The sequence below is a fragment of the Eulemur rufifrons genome, chromosome 8 (assembly GCF_041146395.1).
Source record: "Eulemur rufifrons isolate Redbay chromosome 8, OSU_ERuf_1, whole genome shotgun sequence".
Lineage (NCBI taxonomy): Eukaryota > Metazoa > Chordata > Mammalia > Primates > Lemuridae > Eulemur > Eulemur rufifrons.
The window spans coordinates 98,915,601-98,922,307 of record NC_090990.1 but is presented as its reverse complement, the minus strand read 5'-3'; the positions used below and the strand labels follow the sequence as shown (position 1 = coordinate 98,922,307).

At 41.3% G+C, this 6,707-nt stretch overlaps 1 pseudogene; it reads right to left on the bottom strand.

Annotated features, from left to right (window-relative positions):
* Positions 1-1,795: 1,795 nt before the first annotated feature.
* LOC138390353 (proline-rich protein 13 pseudogene) lies at positions 1,796-2,324 on the bottom strand (annotated as a pseudogene).
* Positions 2,325-6,707: the final 4,383 nt, after the last annotated feature.

Sequence of the window (6,707 nt, the reverse complement as noted above, 5' to 3'; positions counted from 1 at the left end):
AAGGTACTCACTGAAGACAATATGTGTGCATCGTCTTCTGTGGGGACAGGAGAGAGTCAGGACAGATATAAATAAAGGCAGGTTGGTTGGAAGTTTGGTGGTAGGAACTTGAAGTCATTACTTTCTGCTGTTATTTTTTTCTAAGAAATAGGAGTTCCTGACATTTGCTGTGAGTGATAAGATAGGATGGTGACTTTGCTCAGGCTGCCATAACAGAACACCATAGACTGGACAGGCTAAACTACAGAGATTTTTTTCTCATGCTCCTAGAGGCTGGAAATCTGAGACCAGGGTGCTAGCATAGCTGGGTTTGGTGAGGGCTCTCTTCCTGGCTTGCAGATGGCTGCCTGCTCTTTGTGCTCACATGGGGCAGGGTGAGGGGTGAGGGAAAGAGATGTTGCTCTTCTTATAAGGGCACTGATTCCATCATGAGGGATGGGAGGCTGCATTCTTATGGCCTCATGTGACCTAATTACTTCCTACAGGCCTGATCTCCAAACACCACCATGATGGGCTTCAGACATTTGAGTTTTTGGGGGAACATGATTAAGTCCACAGTAGATGGTGGTTTGGGAGAATGTGAGAGGCAGTCAGCAGAATGATGAAAATGTGGGCTTTGAAGTCAAACTACCTGGATTTAAAACTTGTTTCTGATACTTCTCAGCTCTGTGAACTTAAAAACGTGGCTTAGTTTTTCTTGTCTCCTTGTTTCTAATCTGTCAATGGGAATAATGATACCTATCACACAGAGTGTTTTTGAGGATTAAAGATGAACATGAGTAGAATGCTTAGAAGAGTCATGGCACACAGGAAGCACTCAGTAAGTCCTAGCAATTCTTAATTTATGTTACCTTTAAACAGCTGTCATACACACAGCTGATGGTTGAATGGTGTTAAAGATTGGTTGAGGATAGGTATTGTGAGTTTATAACAGTGTCATCTGGGTGGTAGGTGATTCCGTCAGGCAGCATGAGTGTTGTGCATAGGTTGGATCAATCCAAGGTTCAGGATTTGGTAGGTAGGTGAGACCGAGTGATAGTGGAACAAGGGCATTGAGGAGACTGGCTGGAGTGTTTGATGAGTTTGCCCCTGAGGTCTGAGAAGGGTTGTGAGAGAGGTGTGGTAGGTATGGTGAGCAGGTACTCAGCGGGAGTCCTCTACTGCAGAGGCAGGAAAGCTAATGCCACGTTTCCCAGGCTCCCTGGCAGCTGGAGTTCGGGGTGTGATTTAAGTTTCATTGTCAGAGGTAGGTCTGGGAGTTGAAATTGAGGCAGAAGCCATCCCTTTGCTGTTTCTCTTGTGTCTGTGTTAAGGAAAGTCACGGTATCACTGGGCTTTCTGCAGTAGTAGAGGCCCCACGTGTCTCACTATGTCTGTGGGTGTTGGGAGACATATGATCTACCTCCCCACAACCATGCAGTTAGCGTGACCAATAAAAGGCCTGCTGGGAAGTGTATTTCCCACTAAATTACTCAAGTTTGCCAACATTTCAAAAAAAATGTACATTTTTTTCTTCATAGTTAAATTTCCACAACCCCCCCCAACCACAAGTATTACAAAGGGAAGTTAAAAATCACATTTTACAGATCTTAAACTTGCCTTCAGCATTTAGCTCAAAGGTCTCACCATCTTCCAAAAACAGGTCCTTGCTAGAGTCATCAGCTATAAGATCTATCCAAGCAGCAAAAAGACGGCCTTCGCTAGCCCATGGCAATCCTCCTCCCATTTTCCCTAGCCAGTCAGGGCTGGACAGCAGAGTGAGGCCCAGGTGGGTGTGTGGGGTGGGGCACAAGGGCTAATTTCCACCAGTATTACATGGTATCTGAAGGTTGGTGGGAGAGCAGAACTGGTGAGACTTGAGGGAAAGGTCCAGGACCTGTATCCAGTCAGGGTCACTGCTGGAAGAGGAGGAAGGGGAGGAAGCGGAGGAAGGGGAGGAGGAATGCTTGCCATGCTTGTGGTGTTTGTGCATCTTTTTATGAGCTTTCTTCATTTTTTTTGCATCTTTTTGTCCATTGTCATTCCTGGTCCTAACATGCCAGGAGCCAAGAGATTCACAGGAGGCATGCCAGCGACAAGTGGGGGATATGGAGGAGGGTAGGGACCTGGAGGTTGGCATTGTGGATACCCTAACTGTGGCAAAGGATGAGGGGGCCCACAGTGGGGGAAAACTGCATTTCCCTGGGGAGTTTTTTGGGGAGCAGGAAAGGGTCGGAGGAAAGGTGGATTGACAGGTGGTGGGAGGGCAGGATTCGAACTTCCAGGGTACCCTATGTTGGGGGGATATGGATTTGGCCCTGGTGCCCAGCATTGGGATTCCACATGTTTAGGTGTTTTCCCCAGCCTCTTCCTCCAAAAGACAGGCAAATGGAGATCCTAGTGCCTAGCCACAAAGGGACCCCGGCCCAGTAATGGGGAAAGATGGAAACAGGGGAGCCTAGATGCTCGGTCACCTTTCCACCACCGTCTGGGCTTGAGTCATCCTTCTTCCCATTCTTCAATGGTAAAAGTCAAAAGTGTTTTCTCTAAGATCAGAAACAAGACAAGTATGCCCACTTTCATCATCATCTCCCTTTAACATAATACTGGAAACCCTAACCAAAACAATTAGACAAGGAAAGGAAATAAAAGGCATTTAAATAAAAAAGGAATAAGTGAAATTATCTCTGCAGATGACATGGCCTTATATACAGGATGCTGTAAAGAGTCCACCAAAAAACTCTTAGAACTAGTCAATGAATTCAGTAAAGTTACAGGATATGATATCGACATACAAAATTCAGTGGCATTACTATACACTAACAATGAACTACACACCCCCAAATAAGAAAATAATTCCATTTACAATAGCACCACAAGAAGAAAATATGTAGGACTAAATTTATCCAAGGAGGTGAAAGATCTGTACACTGAAAGCTATGAAATATTGATGAAAAAATTGAAGATGACAAACAAATGGCAAGATATCATGTGGTCATGCATTAGAGAATTAACATTGTTATAATGTCCATACTACCCAAAGCCATCTGCAGACTGAATAAAATCCCTATGAAAATTTCAATGGTATTTTTCACAGAAATAGAAAAAAAAAAATCTTAACATTTATGTGGAATTATGAAGACCCCAAATAGCCAAAGCAATTTTGAGCAAAAGAAGAAAGCTAAAGGCATCGGATTTCCTTGTTTCAAAGTATATGACAAAACTCTAGTAATCCAAACAGTATGGTATTGGCATATACAGAGCCTAGAAGTAAACTCATGCCGGTAAGGTCTACCAGTCTTTGAAAAAAGTACCAAGAATACACAATGGGGAAAGGATAGTCTCTTCAATAAATGGTGTTTGGAAAACATGATATCCACATCCAAAAGAATGAAATTGCACTCATCTTACATCACACAAAAATTAGCTTGAAATACATTAAAAACTTAAATGTCATATGTGAAGCCATAAAATTCCTAGAAGAAAGCAGGGAAGAAGCTCCTTGACAATTGGTCTTCATAATGATTTTTTGGATACGACACCAAAAGCACAGGCATCAAAAACAAAAACCAACAACTGGGATTATATCAAACTATAAAGCTTCTGTGCAGCAAAGGAAACTATCAAGAGAGTGAATAGACAGCCTATGGGTTTGGAGAGAATATTTGCAAACCATTGGATAAGTGGTTAAGATCCAAAAAATATATGGAACTCATATAATTGAATAGCCAACAAACAAAACAAATAATTTAAAAATGGGCAAAAGCCCTGAATAGACATTTTTCCAAAGAGGATATACAGATGGCCAACAGGTATATGAAAAGGTGCTCTATATTGGTCATCATTAGAGAAATTCAAACCAAAACCACCATGAGCTATTATCTCACTTCTGTTACAGTGACTATTATCAAAAGTACAAGAGATAAACAGTGTTGGCAAGGGCGTGGAGAAGAAGGAACCCTTGTACCCTGTTGTTGGGAATGTAAATTGGTATAGCCATTATGGAAACCAGTATGGAGGTTCCTCAAAAGATTAACAGTGGAATGACCAAAGTCCCTCTTCTGGGTATATTTCCAAAGCAAATGAGATCAGTATTCACCTCAAAAGGATATCTGCACACCCATGTTCATTACAGCATCATTTACAATAGGAAAGATATGAAGACAACTTAGGGGTCTGTCAACAAACAAGTAAAGAAAATGTGGTGTATACATACATATAAGGGAATGCTGTACTGTTTTAAAAAGAAGGAAACACTGTCACTTGTGACAACATGGACTAACCTGAAGAATTTCACGCCAAGAAAAATAAGTCAGACACAGAATGAAAAATACTGCATGATCACTTATATGTGAAGTCTGTAACAGCTGCTCTCATAGAAGCAGAGAGTAGAATGGTGGTTGGGGAGATGTTGGTCAAAGGGCATAAAGTTTGATTTATAAGATCAATGAATTCTGGGGATGTAATGCATAGTGTGGTGACTATGGATTATAGTTAATCCCACTGTATTGTATTTTTACTTGATGTGTGCTCAGTGCAGCTCTCCCCCAACACCGCCCTGGGTGTGGTGGTGACGGATGTGTTGATCAGTTTGATTGTGGTAATCATCTCACAATGTGTACCTATATGAAATCATCACTTTGCATTCCTTGAATATTTACATTTTTTACTAATTAATTTTACCTCAAGAAATCTGGAAAAAATACAATTTGTAAAATTTACCGTTAGTATTTCTTCAAATATTCTTTCTTCTTTTTTTTCTTTCTCTTCTCTTTCTGGAAATTCTTTATGCATATACTGGTATGGCTGATGGTGTCCAACATGTCTCTGAAGGTTTGTTTGTATTTCTTCACTTTTTTCTTTCTATTCCTTAGACTAGATAATTTAAATTCCCGAATCTTCAAGTTCACTAATTATTTTTCTGCCTGCTCATATCTATTGTTGAGCCCTTCTAAGTGATTTTTTTCATTTTTGTTATTATATTCTTCAACTCTGGCATTTTTACTTGGTTCTTCGTTATGATTTCTGTATCTCTTTTTTTTTTTACACTATTTTTAAGCCACCATACCCTGCTAATTCTTTTTATTTTTAGTAGAGACGGGGGTCTCGCTCTTGCTCAGGCTGGTCTCAAACTGCTGAGCTCAAGAGATCCTCCCTCCTCGGCATCCCTGAGTGCTAGGATTACAGGTGTGATCCACCATGCCCGACCTGATTTCTATATCTTTATTGATATTCTCTACTTGGTGTTACATTGATCTTATACTTTTTTTAGTTCTTCATTCTTGGTATTCTTTAGTTCTCCAAATACATTTAAATCAGATCATTTAAAGTCTTTGTTGAATGAGTTCAGTGTTTGGGATACCTTGGGGATAATTTGTATTGATTGATTTTTTGTTTTGTTTTGTGTATGAATCACATATTCTTGTTTCTTTGCATGTATTGTAATTTTGTGTTGAATATTGGTCATTCAAAATAAATACACGGAGGTTCCCTGACTTACAGTGGAGTTATGTCCTGATAAACTCGTTGTAAGCTGAAAACATTGTAAGTTGAAAATGCATTTAACACCTAACCCACTGAACATCATGGTTTAACCTAGCCTGCCTTAAATTGTGCTCAGAACACTTACATCAGCCTACAGTTGGGCAAAATCATGTAACACAAAGCCTATTTTATGAGACAATGTGGAATATCTTATGTACTATATTGGATACTATGCTGAAAGTGAAAATGGAATGATTATATGGGTACTTGAGATATGGTTTCTACCGACTGTGTATTGCTTTGCAGGATTGTAATGTGAAAGAATTGTAAGGTGAACGACTAAGTTGGGCCTGTCTGCACCTGTCAAGTGGCAACTCTGGAAATCCAGTTCTCCCCTTTGCCAGGGCTGTGTGTTGTTGGTTTCTGCTGTCATTTCTTTTTAAATTTGCTTAGTTACATTTCTGAACTAATTATGCTACATTTGTATTCTTTGTTGTGCGTGGCTACTGAACTGTCTGCTCTGTTAGCTTAACATTCAGCTACTTTTGGGCAGAGATTTCACTAAATGGCTGGAACGATAAGTCTCCCAGTATTTTCTGGGTCTCTGTGTGTGTCGGCCTTGTCCTCTGAAGTCATCCAGGCAGTAGACAACTCTGCCTTAGACTTCATTTCCTGCTGTGCAGAGCCCCAGAGTCAGCCAGAGGTGAGGGGTTAGGGCCTTCTCAGACCTTTTGTGAACATACACACAACCTGTGCATGTGCTTGGACTTGTAGATTCCCAGGAATATGTCAGAGCTTTTCTTAAGAATTTAATTACACTATTGTTTGGGTCAACGGTTATTTTCTTCCTCAGATTGCCAAGACATTAAATGTTGCCTGTAGTTTCATCTTTCTAAATGAGCCATTGAAACTACCCTACTCATCACCTTGTTATTTTTTTTTTCTTTTACCAAAAATGGGAAGTTGGGTTACAGAGGAGGAGGGCAGGAGGAAGGCAAGGGCAGTGTGGGCTGCCGACTGTCAGTGTGCCCCTCTTGCTGTCTGATCCTCTCCCCAGCCCTGCTTCCAGGCCGCCTGGATGCCCCACTGCAAACCCTGCAGGGCGGGCTGGTGGCTCTTCTCTTTCACACAGGCAGGGCAGTCAGGGAAAAGACCCCGCTTCTCGGAGGAGCAGTCCTTTCTGGACGGCTGTAGACGTGGGAAAAGTGGTGTGGTTGTGCATGTGACACTTGATCCCCATGGCC